Below are 22,940 nucleotides of genomic sequence, written 5' to 3'. Positions count from 1 at the left end.
TGCATCCCCTGGTTCACGTAACGAAAATAAATTATCGTTCTAGAATTCACCAACTATCAAATGAATCGACCGAATCGAACAGACGCATCAGATGAGCAGCCGAGTGACCCCAATAATTGAATGCACAAATTGAGCAATCGAATCAAACAGATCGATCAGACTGTCCAGATGAGCAACCTGAATGAGACAGATGAATCATCCAACTTGACCACAACCAATCAAATCACAATGGATCAAACAAAATGACCAGCAGGGCGAACAATTGAATCAAATGATTTGAACAAACGGTTCAGACGAACAACCGAGTGACATCGACGAGTACAAGACGCGTCAAACAGTCGGTTTAGTCAAACAGATGCAATCATACTGACCAAATGATAAACTCAAACGAGACAGATAACCCACCACACTCAACCACAATGACTGACTCACACCAACCCAAGCAGACCTACCGAGCAGATCTACTTAAACTATTTTCTACTTATTGCAACCCTCGAGGCTTTTCATCATTTAACATGCATTTTAAATCCAAAAGCTCCCAGTCTCTAATTTTCTGGTTCTTAAATTTGGAGAGACCTACTTGGTATTCTGCAGCTGAGGCCGGGCCCCGGATCGAACCACACAAACTTTATACTATATAAGTAAGAACTTGGCGTACCTTTTTTTTTTTTTTTTTTTTAAAGCGGCCGCTTTTGTTTGTGTGGTCCGTCCAAGCCGTTTCACAACCACAGATGTACACCGTCTCTGGTCCCTGTTTTCAACTCCTGGCAACGCTCGCCATTTATGTCGTAGAAATATTTGACTCAAAAGTAGTCAACTCAAAAATATCTCTCAAGAAACTGGAGCCTGTGAATCCAAAAAATTGACTTTTATTATCTAATAACAAAAGCCGAGCAGTTCCATGGAACGGCTGTCTCTCTTTATCTTAGCGCTCCCTTTTATACACACACAAATGCACAAACATGCTTACATGGCATATACAGTTACCCCCTTATGGCAAATTCCTAACTTATTTTAGTTCTGCACCATCCTTCTTTTCCAACGTCCAGCTGTCACACAATGTCCACTCCAAAAGGTCATGAATGCTTTTTTCTATATGAAGCCTCTCATCTTATCATTCTATTGGCTGCGTGGCTCAGGCCCCTTCTTAAAAAAGAACTAATGTAAAGCATACTGTGTCCATAATACGAATATGGGTTATAGGTTGAGAGCTTTTGAGAAAGAGCACATACATTCATTTAAAACATAGTTATATACTACATGGCTATATTCCTTATTTAAGCATGCATCTGGATTATAAAATATCAAACATGTTTATTATATTTTACCTTTGGCATCTCCCTAAATTTGCCTTAATTATACATAAAATATTTCTATAGTATCTTTTGCCATTCACCTTTTTTATCATATCTACATAGTCCATGACTAGGTGTCAAAATGGTCCCTCTAGGACTGGTTTGTGACCTATAGGCATGGTTATTCCTTTTTGTACATTGTTTTGTGCACACACCTCACATTTTGTTAATGCCTCATCCACTGTTGCCTGTAGATATGGTGACCAATATCCCTGTTTTTAAATTTTCCTTATCACCTCCCCCTTGCGCAATGGTCAAAACCATGTGCATCAGTTATCAGTAGATAGAGCAACACAATGGGTGCTACTATGGTTCCTTCATGAGACCTCCATAGTCCTGTCACATCTTTGGTGGCCCCTCTTTGGTGCCACATTGTCTGTTCGTAAGGTCCTGCCCTTTCCTGCATCCTAATTATGTAATCTGGTTGTGGTATAGACTCAATAATGACCATTGGTGCTGTTAACACTGGGATGGTGCATTTAGATGCTTTTTTGGCAGCTTTACCAGCCGCATTGTTTCCTTGGATTACAAGCCCATTTCCTTTCTTATGTGCCTGACACTTTATTATCGCCAGTTTTGTGGGGTACATTAATGCCGTCATTAATTTTACAATCTGCTTGTGGTGTTGTATGGGTGTACCATCACTTTTCCAAAATCCTCGTTGTTTCCAGACTGCCCTAAATAAATGACATACCCCATGTGCATATGCTGAATCAGTATAGATGTTAACTGTCTTTCTTCTTCCTAGAATGCAGGCCGCGGTGAGTGCTTTTAGTTAGGCTAACTGAGCTGAGCATGGCTGCGGACAATATTCTGCTTTAAACTCCTTTCCTTGTTTTTGTACTACTGCATGATTTCCCATATGATCTTTATAACAGGACCCATCCACAAAATATTATTCTATGTACTCTTCCCCCACATTAAGCAACGGGGTTGATTCTAGGTCTGGTCTAAGTTTGGTAAACATCAAGGTGTCTGCTACACAGTCATGTGCCTGTCCCTCAAATTCCAAAGGAATTTTCTCAGCTGGATTTACTGTACTGCACCGTTTAATGGAAATGTCTGGATAGGTCAGTAGAGTCATGTATTCTAAAGTTCTGGCATTGGTAAGAACAAACTTTCCTTTCTCTATCAGCTCCACTATTTTATGGTGTGTGTGTATTGTTACTGGATATCCCATGGTAATGGTGGATGCCTTCTCATATGCATATTGTAACGCAGCAAAGCCTTGATAGCAGGGTGGGTATCCCTGGGCAACAGAGTCCAATTTAGTATTATAATACGCAATGGGCTGTTTTCATCTTCCACTGCATGTTTCTTGCATAAGTACCGCAGTCGCATACCTATCACATCTGTTTGCCACATACAACAAGAATGGTTTTGTATAATCTGGGGCTGCTAGAGCCGGAGCGGACTGCATCTCTTTTTTCATTGTTTAAAATGCAATTAGGGCATCACTGTTCCATTCAAGACTTGCTCTAAGGTCTAGCTGTCCTGCTTCTTTCATGATTTCTCGTGGAGGAGCTGTTTTAATCGCATACTCCTCTATCCAATCTGAGCTGAATCCAGTCATCCCTAAGAACGTCATCATCTGAGCAACTGTTTGAGGAAGCAGCGCTTTGCTAATTCCTTCTAGTTGTCCTGGCGCTATTGCCTTTGTTCCAAGCGCAATTGTTCGCCCTTGGTATTCAACTTGGGATTGGCAGTACTGAAGTTTTGTTTTTGACACCTTGTGTCCTCCTTCTGCCAATCGCTTTAAAACCTTCATAGAATCAGCATGGAATTGTTCCAAGGAGGGGGCACAGATCAACAGATCATCCACATACTGAATCAACGTTCCTTCAAGTATCAGATCTTCCAGGTCTGCTCTTAGCACCTGATTGAACACATGAGGATAGTTTTTAAATCTTTGTGGCGTGCGGGTATATGTGTACTGTTTACCTTTGTACGTAAATGCAAACAAATGTCTGCATTCTTCCGCCAGGGGCACACTAAGAAATGCTCCACATAAATCAATTACTGTAAAGTACTTGGCTTCTGGGGGAACGTTGGTCAGTAGCATGTGAGGATTTGGAACTTCAGCAGGCCAGTCTTGTACTATGTCATTTATGGCCATTAAATCATGGACTAGCCTCCACTTCTTCCCATCTGCTTTAAGAACCGGCAACAGAGGTGTGTTACAACAACTTTGTGTTTCTGTCAGCACTCATGCTTTTATCAGTTCCTCGATTGTCATGTTGATACCCTCCTCTGGTTCAGATTTCATATGGTATTGAGCCTTCCAAGGGGGCTTGGCATCTGGTTTTGTCTTGACGCATACAGGACTTGCTGATTTTACCAATCCAACATCTGTATCATGTTGTGACCATACCTCATGTGGTATGTTTCTCTCCATTTCCTGTTTTTGCTGGTTCTCTGGTTCTGTTACTTCCCCTAGCTGTATTAGCTGTTGGACTGTAACTTCCACCTCCCTTGGGTCTCCAGTCATTACTGTGGTAGTTAATATCTTAATGAGAGCTTTATCTTTTGAGTGATAAATCAGCGGGTTTTCTGTTTTGTTCCATTTACTTGTTTTTGCTCGCTTCATCATGGGGCCCAAATCCTTGGCCTCCGTTCACTTGTTTACTAGTAAAGTAATGTGTGGGGCAGCACCAGAAACATGATACAATTTTGCCACAAAGTCTGAGCCGTCCCTGTCTGTTACCTCCATTGCTGCTCCCTGTTTTCCTATGACTATGTACTGAGACATAATTGGTACTGATTTCCCATTTGTGTTTAACAACCACAGCTGTTCTAAAAGATCATCACGATAGGGATCGTATTGCACTGTGCAATGATATTCTGATTTTCCTCTATCTGCTTCTGGTATCTGAGCCTGAATAAACCTACCCCACTTCTTGACTGTCTTATCTACTTCTGTCTCAATGCCCCCTAACCAATATAAATTTGCTGTGCCTTGTGTCATTACCATTTGTAAGTTTAACCCTGCTTTATCTATAATTACCCCTTCAGAGGAACACCGAATTTGTATACCCATTTTGCATAGGGCATCTCTTCCTAATAAGTTGACAGGGGTGTGTTCTGATACGAGTATAGGGAGGGTTGCGGATTTGTCATCTGCTGTCAGGCGAACTGGAGCTGTCATTGGAATGAACTGCGTTTGTCCCGAGAATCCCACAGTTTTGGCGTATTTGCCAGACATGGGGAGGTGAGAGGCATAATTTGGACTTACACAAGTGTAAGTGGCTCCAGTATCTATCATCATGGGTGTGCCTCTATTTTCTATTTGAACCTGCAGCATAGGTTCTTGATCAGCTCGATTAGTTAACACTGGAAACTGACCCTCCCCTGTAGGATTCTCTGGGCACCCCTAGTACCCCTGATTAGGCCCTGCCCATGGGTTCACAGGACCTTGGAATTGTTTCTGATTTTGTTGCCAGCCCCCAGTTTGTTTCCAGTTACTTTGGTGTCTGTTCCCCTGTTGTTGCCAGGGGTTTGTGGGGCAGTTCCGTCTGGTATGCCCTGGCTGTTGGCATCCCCAGCAGGTTCCAAGTGGCCCTTGTGGGCCCCGATTACCTCCTTTTTGCTTGTTTTGCAGAGGTTTTTGTTGTCTATTGTTATTATTCCATTGCTGGGGTTGTTGTGCATACACATTCACTACTGGTGGTGTGGGTTGCACTTGGGCCTGTGGCGCGGGAAGCAGTTGTGGCCCTCCGGAGGAGACTGCAGCCACCATTCCTGTCTCAGTCATAGGTGCTGTTACTGGAGCCTGTATTTTGTTCTTCCCTCTGTTTGTCAATTCTTCCAGCTGGAGTTGAGTCAGCTTTCTTTGAATGTCTCTCCCCTGTTCCATGAGTCTTTGTTAATTCTTTCTGTGTTTTTCTACTGCATGTATCACATAGTCACAGAATTCTTTGTGTGATTTTGAGGTTAGTCCTACCACATCCTCCAGCCTGCTTTTCACTGGCTGGGGCATGGCCTCTATCACTGAGTTTCGGAACAAAGTTGTCATTAGTGGGTCCCATTCTGGGTCTCGTTCTGTTTCCAGTCTCCATAGTTTCATCTGTTCGTGTAGGTAGACAGCTGGATTCCCCCAGTGTTCCTCCTTTTAGTGACTTGGGATCAATTCTCGCCTGATATTCCAGTCTCAGTGCTCGCCAGACTTCAGGACGGTATGAGTCAAAGTCCATCCTGTCTCCTTGCGGGTCACTCACTTCTCTCCCCAGGTCACTGTTCCTCAGTACATCCTCCATTTTTGCCTTTCCTACCACCCTTGCCAACAGTGCCTTCAGATCCCCCACAGCCAGCAGTTTCCCCATGGTTTGCTGCTCAAAGGTTCTTTCTGCCCCATCATGCAAATCTGGCAGGCGGGCAACCAATCCTTCCAGGTCCTACAATCCCCATGGAACATAATGTGCCTGGGTACCTTTTATTAAGATTGGATATTGCCCCTCATATTTTTCAGGTTTTTTCAGTGTTCTCCTATTCTGCACTCTTTCCTCCCTTACTTCTTGGTTGCAGACTCCCCCCCATATTTCAGCCGTTGCTCTTTATTCCTCCTCTTCTAGTTCCCTGTCAGTCTGTTGTCTAACCCAGCTCTGTTCTCGCTCCCTTTCTTCCCTTTTCATCAATTTTCTCATCATTTTGTCTATTTCTCTTCCTATTAGTTTGTTTGTTGCTTCGATAGTTGAGATATCCCCATCGTCTTCTTTTGTCATCTTCATTTTTTCTAAAGCTTTCCTTAACCCTCCATAGCAGTCCAATCTGTTTGGCTTTGTTTCGGCCCTTTGTTTGATTCTTCCTGCTTTTTTCGGGTCCTTTTCTCTCCTTCGGGAAGATGTAAAAGGAGTTCTTTCTTCTTCCATTTCTGTTTCTCCTTTTATTGATACTACTCCGGACACCTGTGGATATTGTCCACCGGTGTATGGCGGAGGTCCCGTGGACCAGTCCACTTTCTTTCTGTTTGTTTTCTCATCATCCTTTCTCTCTGGCTTCTTGTATGTTTTTTAGCAGTCCTTCTCCTCTATTTTAAACATGTTGAGTACTTATTTTTCTCTTTCTCTTTTGGCCTTCCTCTTCTTTCCTGTGTCTTTTGTTTTATAGTTTTTTATTAGTGTTTCCATTTCCTCACACACTGTGACGTCAAACGTTCCTCCTTCTGGCCATTTGGTGCCCATCTTCCTGGTGCGTTGTTCCCATTTTTTAGATGTTTTTATTATTTCTCCCTTGTGTAGGGGATACCTAGTTTTATTCATATTTTATGGCCTGTATTTTTTGAACTCCAATGCCAGTCCCAAATTTTAACCCCTTTCTTTGGCTTATTTTAATATTCATACTATTTTTGTTCCTTAGTTCCTTTTTATCTTGTTACTTGCTTTTCTCTTATGTTCAATCTATTCAAGCCTTTGATTGTCCAAGCCAGAACCTAGTTATTGTAAATGTGTGTTCGGTTTTCTCTTATCTTTCCTGATGTCCACTTTCCTTTTGTGTTGAACACCTCATGAATCTTCCCTTTACTCATATTTTATTTATTTCTAAATCACTTAACAGCATGTATGTTTGTACTCTTATTATTTTAATGGGCATTCACGCACCATTCACTCTTCCTCTCTTAGTGTGAGACCGGGTGCGTCCTCTCTACCAGGCTACCCTTAAGCAGCGGTCCAGAAGAGGGGCGCAAACCTTTCCCCACCAAAGACAGAAACGTTCACACTTTTTTTCTTCAGAATTTCAATCACACATGCATTCACACTTTTCCCCCTGGTGCAGAACGGGTGCGTCCTCTCTACCAGGCTACACTTAAACAACGATCCAGAAGGGGTGCGCAAACCTTTCCCCACCAGAGCAGGAATTTCTTTCACACTCACTTGCACTCTCACACGCTTTCCCAAGCAACCTGTAAATTCAGCCCTTTTCCTGATTCACTTCCATGACACAAGAAAAGCGGTATTATACAGGATTTTTGCCTACCTATGCAGCCCTCTAAGCGATTCACTTCCTTGACACGCCTAGAGCGGTATTCGTGGGACTTCTTATGCCTACCTATGTAGTCCTCTTAGTGATACACTTTCCACTTAGGGCGGTATTCGCAGGACCTCTTATTTATTTTCTGATCGCCCAAACCGATGGACAGCCGCTCGCGCTGAAGCGACCCAGGCAGAATGATCAGCAGGATGAATCAAATGAATCGCTTCGAATTGAACAAATGCCTCAGATGAACAACCGAGCGACCTCGATGATTGAATACACGAATTGAGTGATCGAATCAAACAGATTGACGGGACTGAGCAGATGAGCAACCTGAATGAGACAGATGAAACATCCAACTCAATCACACTGAATGAATCACAATGAATCAGACAGAATGACCAGCCGGACAAACAAATGAATCAGACGATTCGAACAAATGCCTCAGATGAATCATCCGAGTGACCTCGATGAGTACAAAACGAGTCAGACAAAACAATCGAGCCAAGCGGATTGATCAAACCGACCAGATGAGCAACCCGAACGAGACAGATAAAACATCCAACCCGACCACAACTGAATGAACCACAATGACCCAAGCAAACCACCCACCTGCCCGGACCGAGCAGATCTACTCTTACTTAAACTATTTTCTATGTATTGCAACCCTCAAGGCTTTTTATCCCTTTATCATTTAGCATGCATTTCGAATTCAAAAGCTCCCAGTTTCTGGTTTTCTAGTTCTTAAATTTTGAGAGACCTACTTGGTGTACTGCAGCTGAGGCCGGGCCCCGGAGCGAACCACACAAATGTTATACTATTAAGTAAGAACTTTTTTACCTTTTTTCAGTGGCCACTTGTTTGTGTAGTTCGTCCAAGCCGTCCACAGTCACAGGTGTTCACTGTCTCTGGTCCCTGTTTGTCACTCCTGGCAAGCTTGCCATTTATGTGATAGAAATATTTAACTCAAAAGTATCTCTCAAAAAAACCAGAGCTTGTGAATTCAGAATATACTTTATTATAGTGCAACAAAGCCGAGCTTGTCCATGGAGCAACTGCCTGCCCTGACTCTGAGCTCTCCTTTTGCACAGAATCAATGCATAGTCATGTTTATACAACCTACACAGTTACTCCCTTATATGTACAGTGGGGAAAAAAAGTATTTAGTCAGCCACCAATTGTGCAAGTTCTCCCACTTAAAAAGATGAGAGAGGCCTGTAATTTTCATCATAGGTACACGTCAACTATGACAGACAAAATGAGAAAAAAAATCCAGAAAAATCACATTGTAGGATTTTTAATGAATTTATTTGCAATTTATGGTGGAAAATAAGTATTTGGTCAATAACAAAAGTTTCTCAATACTTTGTTATATACCCTTTGTTGGCAATGACACAGGTCAAACGTTTTCTGTAAGTCTTCACAAGGTTTTCACACACTGTTGCTGGTATTTTGGCCCATTCCTCCATGCAGATCTCCTCTAGAGCAGTGATGTTTTGGGGCTGTCGCTGGGCAACACAGACTTTCAACTCCCTCCAAAGATTTTCTATGGGGTTGAGATCTGGAGACTGGCTAGGCCACTCCAGGACCTTGAAATGCTTCTTACGAAGCCACTCCTTAGTTGCCCTGGCTGTGTGTTTCGGGTCGTTGTCATGCTGGAAGACCCAGCCACGACCCATCTTCAATGCTCTTACTGAGGGAAGGAGGTTGTTGGCCAAGATCTCGCGATACATGGCCCCATCCATCCTCCCCTCAATACGGTGCAGTCGTCCTGTCCCCTTTCCAGAAAAGCATCCCCAAAGAATGATGTTTCCACCTCTATGCTTCACGGTTGGGATGGTGTTCTTGGGGTTGTACTCATCCTTCTTCTTCCTCCAAACACGGCGAGTGGAGTTTAGACCAAAAAGCTCTATTTTTGTCTCATCAGACCACATGACCTTCTCCCATTCCTCCTCTGCATCATCCAGATGGTCATTGGCAAAGACGGGCCTGGACATGCGCTGGCTTGAGCATGGGGACCTTGCGTGCGCTGCATGATTTTAGTCCATGACGGCGTAGTGTGTTACTAATGGTTTTCTTTGAGACTGAGGTCCCAGCTCTCTTCAGGTCATTGACCAGGTCCTGCCGTGTAGTTCTGGGCTGATCCCTCACCTTCCTCATGATCATTGATGCCCCACGAGGTGAGATCTTGCATGGAGCCCCAGACCGAGGGTGATTGACCGTCATCTTGAACTTCTTCCATTTTCTAATAATTGCGCCAACAGTTGTTGCCTTCTCACCAAGCTGCTTGCATATTGTCCTGTAGCCCATCCCAGCCTTGTGCAGGTCTACAATTTTATCCCTGATGTCCTTACACAGCTCTCTGGTCTTGGCCATTGTGGAGAGGTTGGAGTCTGTTTGATTGAGTGTGTGGACAGGTGTCTTTTATACAGGTAACGAGTTCAAACAGGTGCAGTTAATACAGGTACTGAGTGGAGAACAGGAGGGCTTCTTAATGCAAAACGAACAGGTCTGTGAGAGCCGGAATTCTTACTGGTTGGTAGGTGATCAAATACTTATGTCATGCAATAAAATCCTAATTAATTACTTAAAAATCATACAATGTGATTTTCTGGATTTTTGTTTTAGATTCTGTCTCTCACAGTTGAAGTATACATATGATAGAAATTACAGACCTCTACATGCTTTGTAAGTAGGAAAACCTGCAAAATCGGCAGTGTATCAAATACTTGTTCTCCCCACTGTATATCCACAGTAAAACGAGTCCTATATCGACATAACCTGAAAGGCCGCTCAGCAAGGAAGAAGCCACTGCTCCAAAACCGCCGTAAGAAAGCCAGGCTACGGTTTGCAACTGCATATGGGGACAAAGATTGTACTTTTTGGAGAAATGTCCTCTGGTCTGATGAAATAAAAATAGAACTGTTTGGCCATAATGACCATTGTTATGTTTGGAGGAAAAAGGGGGTAGCTTGCAAGCCGAAGAACACCATCCCAACTGTGAAGCACAGGGCTGGCAGCATCATGCTGTGGGGGTGCTTTGCTGCAGGAGGGACTGGTGCACTTCACAAAATAGATGGCTTCAAGAGGAAAGAAAATGATGTGGCACAGTGGTCTAAGGCACTGCATCGCAGTGCTAGCTGTGCCACTAGAGATCCTGGTTTGAATCCAGGCTCTGTTGTAGCCGGCCGCGACCGGGAGACCCATGGGGCACAATTGGCCCAGTGTCGTCCAGGGTAGGGGAGGGAATGGCCGGTAGAGCACGGAATTTGCAATGCCAGGGTTGTGGGTTCGATTCCCACGGGGGGCCAGTATGAAACAAACAAAAAATAATAATAATAATGTATGCACTCACTAACTTTAAGTCGCTCTGGATAAGAGCGTCTGCTAAATGACTAAAATGTGGATATATTGAAGCAACTTCTCAAGACATCAGTCAGGAAGTTAAAGCTTGGTCGCAAATGGGTCTTCCAAATGGACAATGACCTCCAGCATACTTCCAAAGTTGTGGCACATTGGCTTAAGGACAACAAAGTCAAGGTATTGGAGTGGCCATCACAAAGCCCTGACCTCAATCCTATACAGTTTACATTTTCGTCATTTAGCAGACGCTCTTATCCAGAGCGACTTACAAATTGGTGCATTCACCTTATGATAGCCAGTGGGGTGGGGTGGGGTAAGGGGGGGTAGAAGGATTACTTTATCCTATCCCAGGTATTCCTTAAAGAGGTGGGGTTTCAAGTGTTTCCGGAAGGTGGTGAGTGACTCCGCTGTCCTGGTGTCGTGAGGGAGCTTGTTCCACCATTGGGGTGCCAGAGCAGTGAACAGTTTTGACTGGGCTGAGCGGGAACTGTGCTTCCGCAGAGGTAGGGGGGCCAGCAGGCCAGAGGTGGATGAACGCAATGCCCTCGTTTGGGTGTAGGGACTGATCAGAGCCTGAAGATAGGGAGGTGACGTTCCCCTCACAGCTCCGTAGGCAAGCACCATGGTCTTGTAGCAGATGCAAGCTTCAACTGGAAGCCAGTGGAGTGTGCGGAGGAGCGGGGTGACGTGAGAGAACTTGGGAAGGTTGAACCCAGACGGGCTGCGGCGTTCTGGATGAGTTGTAGGGGTTTAATGGCACAGGCAGGGAGCCCAGCCAACAGCGAGTTGCAGTAATCCAGACGGGAGATGACAAGTGCCTGGATTAGGACCTGTGCCGTTTCCTGTGTAAGGCAGGGTCGTACTCTGCGAATGTTGTAGAGCATGAACCTACAGGATCGGGTCACCGCCAAGGCTCTTTGCACTCTGGGAGGAGGACACAACGGAGTTGTCAACCGTGATGGCGAGATCATGGAACGAGCAGTCCTTCCACGGGAAGAAGAGCAGCTCCGTCTTGCCGAGGTTCAGCTTGAGGTGGTGATCCGTCATCTACACTGATATGTCAGCCAGACATGCAGAGATGCGATTCGCCACCTGGTTATCAGAAGGGGGAAAGGAGAAGATTAATTGTGTGTCGTCTGCGTAGCAATGATAGGAGAGGCCATGTGAGGATATGACAGAGCCAAGTGACTTGGTGTATAGCGAGAATAGGACTGGGCCTAGAACTGAGCCCTGGGGGACACCAGTGGTGAGAGCACGTGGTGTGGAGGCAGATTCTCACCACGCCACCTGGTAGGAGCGACCTGTTAGGTAGGACGCAATCGAAGAGTGAGCCGCGCCGGAGATGCTCAACTCGGAGAGGGTGGAGAGGAGGATCTGATGGTTCACAGTATCAAAGGCAGCAGATAGATCTAGAAGGACGAGAGCAGAGGAGAGAGAATTAGCTTTAGCAGTGCGGAGAGCCTCCGTGACACAGAGAAGAGCAGTCTCAGTTGAATGACCAGTCTTGAAACCTGACTGGTTTGGATCAAGAAGGTCATTCTGAGAGAGATAGCAAGAGAGTTGGCTAAAGACAGCACGCTCAAGAGTTTTGGAGAGAACTCTATAGAACATCTGAAAAAGCGTGTGCGAGCAAGGAGGCCTACAAACCTGACTCAGTTACACCAGCTCTGTCAGGAGGAATGGGCCAAAATTCACCCAACTTATTGTGGGAAGCTTGTGGAAGGCTACCCGAAACGTTTGACCCAAGTGAAACCATTTAAAGGCAATACTACCAAATACTAATTGAGTGTATGTAAACTTCTGACCCACTGGGAATGTGATGAAATAAATAAAAGCTGAAATAAATCATTCTCTCTACACTTATTCTGACATTTCACATTCTTAAAATAAAGTGGTGAACCTAACCGACCTAAGACATGGAATTTTTACAAGGATTAAATGTCAGGAATTGTGAAAAACTGAGTTTAAATGTATTTGGCTAAGGTGTATGTAAACTTCCGACTTCAATTGTAAGGGAGTAACTGTGTAGGTTCTAAAAGGAGAGCTCAGAGTCAGGGCAGGCAGTTGCTCCATGGACCAGATCGGCTTTGTTGCGCTATAATAAAGTATATTCTGAATTCACAAGCTCCAGTTTTCTTGAGAGATACTTTTGAGTTAAATATTTCTACCACATTAACAAGTATACACATTTCTACATGTTACCTCTTGCTCATTGAACAGCAAGATTGCAAGGCAAATGCTGATTAAACTGTATCAGAGAAGTCCTTCACTTCAATACCTATCCAGAAAATGTGCGGCATGTATGATGGGTACTTTTCCTGTCAATGGCATTCATATGGTATCCATGTGTCAAATGTCTGACTTGGCCAAGCGAGACAGCTACAGCAGGTTCTGGAACTCTCTGGGAGTCCTTGAGGTATGAGGAATCACTTCCATTAAGTGGACGAGTATTCTAGAAGTTGGCACTACAGATTCATTACAGTTACAGTAAGAGCACTTTCTTTTATGATCTTCCTTATAAACTAGATGCTGTTTACAAAGATAATGACAACACCCACTGGAGGGGAGCGTGACTTGTTTCATTTGATCATATTGTAAACTGGTCTCAACTTCTGTCACAGGTATCATATTCAGATAGTTTTTCTAGGATTATCATCAGTTTCCCCCTGACAGTATATCTCAATAAGATGACAGGTGGTGAAACATGGTCAGACCCTATTTTTTAGTTAGTGCTGATTCAATCAAAATGCTTCAAACATTTTCCTTGATATTATAAAGAAATCGGTGTATTTTTTCATTATAAGTCAGCGTTAATATGCAGTTAGGTTTCTTTTTGGAATTAATTGGCATTCAAGATCCCAAATGGAGTTAGAGCCCAAAGGGAGTTACAATATGTTGTTTTTACATAAACCGTCAAATCTTATTAGCGGTTGTGATTGAATAGGTCCCTTGGTATTTTCTGTGTAGGTTTCTCTGTCCGTCTCTGAAGGGTTGTTAAGTGGGAGCTCTTAGAAACCAGGACCTGCTTCTCAGAAATAGTTTCACTGGACAGAACACAGACAATTGGCTGTGTTGAGGCTCACAGTGCCACGATTGAGAGTGTTAAGCCTATTTCTCAGACACTGCTCCTATTTACACTAGTCCTGCATGTGCCGGATAAACCCATACATTTCCCATAAAGCACATGCACTACAATATATACTCAATCATTAACATTATGTCCATGTAAACATCCAGGAAACGCTGTTTAGGAACCTGTGTTGAGACACTGACTCAATTGATGTCTAAAAAAGCTCTAATGTTCTACAGCATTTTATTGAATTTACATTACATTTGGCAGACGCTCTTATCCAGAGCGACTTATAGTTTGTATTTTACTTACAAAATCATAGCTTTTATGAGCCACAATATTCGTATTTGTTTGAACTAACCTCCCTTTATTTGTAGAGACTGTCTGGTTTGGATGAGAAGCATCTGTTTGATCACTATGACGCAGAAACACATGAAATACAACATCCTGATGTATCTCCTGCAGCCTTATATACCCTGACTCCCAGCAGAAGCCGAGGGGATTGCACATTAGTCTGATACAATGCATTAGCACTAATGGGATAGCTGGGCTAGGGAGTGTGGCTTTAAAACAGCTCTTTATAAATGTCAGCTCTGTTCTTTAATGTTGAAGTATCATTCAGGGGTGGGGGGCTCCCATTACTGCCACTGAATAACAGGACTCCTGCTGGTTTAATGGGGCTAGCCTTTCATTAGCATAGCATTCAAGATACTGTTCACATGGAATCTGAGCAAACAGGCATCTATTTGATGGCGTCAATAGAAAGACACTGAAACTTTGCTAACTGGTTTTATGACTAGTGTTGTTGGTTCCTAATCCATAATGAGTCCATGTTTACAACCAATCAGGAAGCTGAAGTTGTTTTGTTGTTTTTACACACAGTATATTCAGAGGACCTATATTCAGACTCATAAGTGGCAAACAGGGCTCAGTGGTAGTCTTGGTAAACTCCTCATTATCTTTAGTTACTTTATTATCATCCTTTACCCTTCTTTCAGATGTACTGTACAAGACCCCTGGTAGAAAATCCTACAGAGTTTGGGTTGATATTTTAATTTCAATGTATTTTCTAGAGGTTGAGATGACGTTGTCATCAAGTCTATTACTGTTGTGTTTATTATTCATAATATCAATATTATATTCACATTTTTACATTTAAATCAGAGTATTCTATTAATTTTAAAAGCTTTTTGAATGCTAATGTGAGTATATTGCACTGATAAAAGGTTTACCTCCCTTTCGCTTATCTGCTTGCCTTTTGAGCACTTTCCACTTTTTGTCTGGTAAACCAGTCCACCGTATATTTTTAGGAGCTATCTTCCATATTAATGCAATTTCAAGATGGGCATGTCTAGCATTAAATACTTATCCATCCAGGCTATTGCCACTTTTTTCACGCTTTCAATCTGCATATTTTATATGCACTGAGTGCACTTCGCAACCAGACCATCCTAGACAGCTTCTCTCTCAGACTTGATGCTGTTTCCACATTGTAAGCTTTGCTCATAAATTATGTTTTATGAGTTTCAAGATCAGGAACAAGTTTATAGGCATCAATATGAAGTTTGGTATCCTCTGTTTTTCCATCAGATGGCCTGCTGGGCTAATACTTAGGGAGAAGTAGGCAGTCTAGGCAGGCCAGCCACTGGGTCTTAGTTGACTGCCTTGTTTTTTTACTTCTCTATAGCAGTTTGTATTTATGAACATCAAGATATCTCTAAACATTGTTGAGTAAGTGCAGAGCACCTCAATGAAACACACAAACTGTATTTGATCATGTATCACTTCTTTTACATTATGGTCATTGAAACCCACTGACATGAGGATGGTCATTGAAACCTACTGGCATTTATACAAATAAGAATCAATGTGGCTTTTAATGGGGTATGTATTTAAGATTCCCTTGAGCTCATTAGGTCTGTAAACGTTAGCCCACTGACTTATTTGTTGTTAATTTGTTAAAGCAAAAAACAAACGTTGCTCTCAGAATACAAGTAAAAGGTCATGCAGTTCACCCTTACCATGCCCTGTAGTAAAAGCAGACAACGAATGGTCATCTTCAGGAGTACAGGCCTGGCAACAAATAATTTGGTTTTGTTTTTGGTTAATATTTCTGACACCCATTAGATCAAATCTAATCTAATCAAAATAAGTGGAAAATGTATTAGATCAGTGATTGACAGCAACAATTTGATACATACTGTCTTTCTGACACACGTTTTCTTAACTGTAAATAGCATAGAATATGTCTGTGTTTCCTATAAGTGCTCATTTCCACCACCTCCAGTGTGGCAGTCTACCCGTCCTAGTGAATTTTTATTTGCGCAATGCAGTCTGAGACTCTGTGATGTGCAAGATATGTGTGATGTGCAAGCTTTGCCTTCTGTTGTGAACCATGAGACTGTTTTCCTTCCCCAAACCGCATGTCTGAAACATAATAATTTTACCAGTCCGCATAACCCTAACTATACAATAACCTTAGTGAATGGATCTTATTTTACTAGCTGTTGCATATCACTCCCAGCTCAGTCATAAACACTGGATCTGTTTCTGTGATTCTACAGTAGAACACAGTCTGTCGAAGTAAAAAATCGTTTGGTTAATCAAAGCCAACAAACACAAGCCAGACATGGACACTTGACCTAGGTCCAGTTATATAACAAGAAAGTCTCTAACATTTTGCACAGACAGTCACTCTCCCTATAGTCACAATAACAATATACAGTCCCATTACTAATGTACAGTACCAGTCAAAAGTTTGGACACACCTACTCATTCAAGGGTTTTTCTTTATTTTTACTATTTTCTACATTGTAGAATGATAGAGAAGACATCAAAACTATGAAATAACACATATGGAATCATGTAGTAACCAAAAAAGTGTTAAACAACTCAAAATATATTTTATATTTGAGATTCTTCAAAGTAGCCACCCTTTGCCTTGATGACAGCTTTGCACACACTTGGCATTCTCTCAACCAGCTTCATGAGGAATGCATGATTCCATATGTGTTATTTCATAGTTTTGATGTCTTCACTATTATTCTATAATGTAGAAAATAGTTTTAAAAAATAAAGAAAAACCCTGGAATGAGTAGGTGTGTCCAAACTTTTGACTGGTACTGTATGTAAATGAGATATTTCAGTTTTTAATTTTTTATAAATTTGCAAGAAATGTCTAAAAACCTATTTTTGCTTCATCTTTATGGGGTATTGTGAGTAGATTGATAAGGGGAAAAAACGATTTAATCAATTTTATAATAAGGCTGTAACGTAACAAAATGTGGAAAAAGTAAAGGGGTCTGAATACTTTCCGAATGCACTGTAAGTAACCTAATTTATGTCCCTTTAACTGCCCTGAATGCCTCTGTTGATCCTACAGTTATTGTACAGTGGCTTGCGAAAGTATTCCCCCCCCTTGGCATTTTTCCTATTTCGTTGCCTTACAACCTGGAATTGAAATGGATTTTTGGGGAGTTTGTATCATTTGATTTACACAACATGCCTACAACTTTGAAGATGCAAAATATTTTTGTGTGTGAAACAAACAAGTAATAAGACCAAAAAAAGAAAACCTGAGCGTGCATAACTATTCACCCCAATCTTTAAGTCATACCACAGATTCTCAATTGGATTGAGGTCTGGGCTTTGACTAGGCCATTCCAAGACATTTAAATGTTTCCCCTTAAACCACTCGAGTGTTGCTTTAGCAGTATGCTTAGGGTCATTGTCCTGCTGGAAGGTGAACCTCCGTCCCAGTCTCAAATCTCTGGAAGACTGAAACAGGTTTCCCTCAAGAATTTCCCTGTATTTAGCGCCATCCATAATTCCTTCAATTCTGACCAGTTTCCCAGTCCCTACCGATGAAAAACATCCCCACAGCATGATGCTGCCACCACCATGCTTCACTGTGGGGATGGTGTTCTCGGGGTGATGAGAGGTGTTGGGTTTGCGCCAGACATAGTGTTTTCCTTGATGGCCAAAAAGCTCAATTTTAGTCTCATCTGACAAAGAGTACCTTCTTGCCTCCCACATGCCTTTTGGCGAACACCAAACATGTTTTCATATTTTTTTTCTTTAAGCAATGGCTTTTTTATGGCCACTCTTCCGTAAATCCCAGATCTGTGGAGTGTACAGCTTAAAGTGGTCCTATGGACAGATACTCCAATCTCCGCTGTGGAGCTGTGCAGCTCCTTCAGGGTTATTTTTGGTCTCTTTGTTGTCTCTCTGATTAATGCCCTCCTTGCCTGGTCCGTGAGTTTTCGTGGGCTGCCCTCTCTTGGCAGGTTTGTTGTGGTGCCATATTCTTTCCATTTTTTTATAATGGATTTAATGGTGCTCTGTGTGATGTTCAAAGTTTCAGATATTTTTTTATAACCCAACCCTGATCTGTACTTCTCCACAACTTTGTCCCTGACCTGTTTGGAGAGCTCCTTGGTCTTCATGGTGCCCTTGCTTAGTGGTGTTGCAGACTCTGGGGCCTTTCAGAACAGGTGTATATATACTGAGATCTTGTGACTCTATTTAACTTATTATGTGACTTCTGAAGGTAATTGGTTGCACCAGATCTTATTTAGGGGCTTCATAGCAAAGGGGGTGAATACATATGCATGCACCACTTTTCCGTAATCTTTTTTCTATAATTTTCTTAAACAAGTAATTTTTTTTCATTTCACTTCACCAATTTAGACTATTTTGTGTATGTCCATTACATGAAATCCAAATAAAAATCAATTTAAATTACAGGTTGTAATGCAACAAAATAGGAAAAATGCCAAGGGGGATGAATACTTTTGCAAGGCACTGTAGTACTGAAAGCATACGCTACAGCTAGCTAGCTCTGCAGTGCATAAAATGGGGTGAGTAGTTGACTCAAAGAGAGAGAAAGACAATAGTAGAACACAAGAGTGTGGAAGGCGGTATTGAACATGGCACTGTCTGTCCATGTGTCACTGTCTGTCACCTATAATGTTTCTCTCGACTTGTTTGCACCTATGTTGTAAACTTTCATTCATAGGCTAGGTTGTAGCAACCTCATGATGGGTATAGTATAGGGAAAATTTGAGTATCATGTAGCAGCCTGTAACTAATGTTACATTGAACTGGGTGAATGGAATATGAATGACAGTCATCCGATATGCTGTAATAGAAATAAGGCCTTGCTCATGCCGCTGGCATGCACCCATTAAGAAAGTGACTGTAAAAACTGTTAAATCCCAGTGGATTGATGAGGAATTGAAAAATGGTATGGTTGAGAGGGATGAGGCAAAAGGAATGGCAAATAAGTCTGGCTGCACAACCGACTGGCAAACGTACTGCAAATTGAGAAATTCTGTGACTAAACTCAATAAAAAGAAACTATACTATTATATAAACAATGATAGTAAAAAGCTTTGGAGCACTTTAAATTACATTTTTGGCAAAAAGGCAAACTCAGCTCCATCATTAATTGAATCAGATGGCTCATTCATCACAAACCCCACTGATATTGCCAATTACTTTAATAATATTTTTCATTGGCAAGATTAGCAAACTTAGGCATGACATGCCAGCAACAAACGCTGACACTACACATCCAAGTGTAAATTATCAAATTATGAAAAACAAGCATTGTAATTTTGTATTCCGTAAAGTGAGTGTGGAAGAAGTGAAAAAAATATTGTTGTCTATCAACAATGACAAGCCACCAGGGTCTGACAACTTGGATGAAAAATTACTGAGGATAATAGCGAACGACATTGCCACTCCTATTTGCCATAACTTCAATCTAAGCCTACTAGAAAGTGTGTGCCCTCCGGCCTGTAGGGAGGCAAAAGTCATTCCGCTACCCAATAATATTAAAGCCCCCTTTACTGGCTCAAATAGCCAACCAATCAGCCTGTTACCAACCCTTAGTAAACTTTTGGAAAGAATTGTGTTTGATCAGCTACAATGCTATTTTACTGTAAACAAATTGACAACAGACTTTCAGCACACTTATAGGGAAGGACATTCAACAAGTACGGCACTTACACTGATGATTGGTTGAGAGAAATTGATGATACAAATATTTCGGGAGCTGTTTTGTTAGACTTCAGTGCGGCTTTTGACATTATCGATCATAGTCTGCTGCTGGAAAAACGTACTGTATGTGTTATGGCTTTACACCCCCTGCTATATTGTAGATAAAGAGTTACAGTGCTATGAAAAAGTATTTGCCCCCTTTCTAATTTTCTCTACTTTTGCATATTTGTGATACTGAATGTTATCAGATCTTCAACCAAAACCTAATATTAGATAAAGGGAACATAAGTGAACAAATAACACAACAATTACATATTTATTTCATAAACAAAGTTATGCAACACCCAATTCCCCTGTGTGAAAAAGTAATTGCCCCCTTACACTCAATAACTGGTTGTGCCAGCTGTGAGAATGCAGAGTTTGGTTTTCGCCAGGCATTACTAGAACCATGTCGTCCAAAAAGTTATACTTTTGAATAATCTGTCCATAGAATGTTCTTCCAAGAGTCTTGATGATCATCCAGGTGCTTTTTGGCAAACTTGAGTCAACTTTTTGGACGAGATGGGTCCCATTATGCCTGGCGAAAACCAAACACTGCATTCCACAGTAAGAATATCATACCAAAGGTCAAGCATGGTGGTGGTGTGATGGTTTGGGGATGCTTTGCTGCCTCAGGACCTGGACGACTTGCCTTAATAGAAGGAACCATGAATTTTGCTCTGTATCAGAGAATTCTACAGGAGAATGTCAGACCATCCATCTGTGAGCTGAAGCTGAAGCGCAGCTGGGTCATGCAGCAAGACAATGATCCAAAACACATAATCAAGTCTACATGAAAATTACTAAAAAGCAACAAATTGGACGTTTTGGAATGGCCTAGTCAAGTCCAGACCTAATCCCAATTGAGATGTTGTGGCAGGACTTGAAACGAGCAGTTCATGCTTGAAAACCCACACGTCACTGAGTTAAAGCAGTTCTGCATGGAAGAGTGGGCCAAAATTCCTCCACAGTGACGTGAGAGACTGATCAACAACTACAGGAAGCATTTGGTTGGAGTCATTGCAGCTAAAGGTGGCACAACCAGTTATTGAGTGTAAGGGGGCAATTACTTTTTCACACAGGGGAATTGGGTGTTGCATAACTTTGTTTATGAAATAAATGAAATAAATATGTAATTGTTGTGTTATTTGTTCACTTATGTTCCCTTTATCTAATATTAGGTTTTGGTTGAAGATCTGATAACATTCAGTATAACAAATATGCAAAAGTAGAGAAAATTAGAAAGGGGGCAAATACTTTTTCATAGCATTGTACCTGTCTAACAGAACACAAAGGGTGTTATTTAATGGAAGCCTCTCCAACATAATCCAGGTAGAATCAGGAATTCCCCAGGGCAGCTGTCTAGTCTCCTTACTTTTTTTAATCTTTACTAATGACATGCCATTGGCTTTGAGTAAAGCCAGTGTGTCTATGTATGCGGATGACTCAACACTATACACATCAGCTACTACAGCTAGTGAAATCACTGCAACACTTAACAAAGAGCTGCAGTTAGTTTCAGAATGGGTGGCAAGGAATAAGTTAGTCCTAAATATTTCAAAAACTAAAAGCATTGTATTTGGGAAAATTCATTCACTAACCCCTAAACCTCAACTAAACCTTGTAATGAATAATGTGGAAATTGAGCAAGTTGTGACTAAACTGCTTGGAGTAACCCTGGATTGTAAACTGTCATGATCAAAACATGTTGATACAACAGTAGCTAAGATGGGGAGAAGTATGTCCATAATAAAGCGCTGCGCTGCCTTCTTAACAAGACTATCAACAAGGCAGGTCCTACAGGACCTAGTTTTGTCGCACATGGACTACTGTTCAGTCATGTGGTCAGGTGCCACAAAGAGGGACCTCGGAAAATTACAATTGGCTCTGAACAGGGCAGCACAGCTGGACCTTAAATGTACATGGAGAGCTAACCTTAATAATATGCATGTAAATCTCTCAAGGCTCAAAGTGGAGAAGAAATTGACCTCATCACTACTTGTTTTTGTAAGAAATGTTGACATGCTGAATGCAATGAGGTGTTTGTTTAAACTACTAGCACACAGCTCGGACACCCATCCATAACCCACAAGACATGCCACCAGAGTTCTCTTCACAATCCCCAAGTCAAGAACAGACTATGGGAGGCGCACAGTACTATATAGAGCCATGACTACATGGAACTCTATTCAACATCAGGTAACTGATGCAAGCAGAAGAATCAGATTGAAAAAACAGATAGAAAATACACCTTATGGAACAGCCAGGACTGTGAAGAGATACACACAAACAGACACAAGCATACACACACACACACACACACACACACACACACACACACACCGCACTCTACACACACGTACTTTGTAACATTGTTGTATGGTGGTATTATACATTTTGTATTGTAGATATGTAGTGGTGTGATAATGTTATTTATGATGTACTGTTTTATATTTTGTTTTATATGTGTGATGTAAGTGCCTTAATGTGTTTGGACCCCAGGAAGAGTAGCTGCTGCCTTGGCAGCAGCTAATGGGGATCCCTAATAAACACAAATACAAAGATTCAATTTTCTAAACACAGGTTTATCATACAATATGAGTAGGGAAATCCTCTGAAGAATGATACCCCACCTGAAAATAATCATTTATAATAGCACAATGAAAGGATGGACACTAAGGTACCTCAGCTTCAGCGTGAGTGATGTTGGCCCATTACAACAAAGCATAACAGTTTACAATTGATTGTTGAAAGGCAATAAATCTGTGTCACAACGTAAAATAAAACATGTCTGGCATGCTTGGCAGGGAGCCAATGTCTTACACACCAGGCGTGATGGTGAGTTCAGACAAATGCTTCAGTTCCACAACAGTGTTGACTGCTTTGAAGGTCCAGCGGTGAGCCACTGTGAAAGAACTCATCCCTCTTCTCATTGAACACACGTTACCCCTGGAGCCAAGTTATGGCTTGATGAAAGGTATAGCATTAAAGAGACCTATTGCCCTGATTGGGTAGGTCATGGCAGGTGTTGATGACATTATATGGTTTTGTCGGTTAAGTCGATTTATCAGTAATATTAGAACAGGCTGAACCTGAGTTTACAGAGGTAACATCTCATTTTGAATCTGTCTACGGAAATGATG

This window comes from Coregonus clupeaformis, chromosome 5, assembly GCF_020615455.1.
Source record: "Coregonus clupeaformis isolate EN_2021a chromosome 5, ASM2061545v1, whole genome shotgun sequence".
Classification (NCBI taxonomy): Eukaryota; Metazoa; Chordata; class Actinopteri; order Salmoniformes; family Salmonidae; genus Coregonus; species Coregonus clupeaformis.
This window is presented reverse-complemented; position numbering follows the sequence as displayed.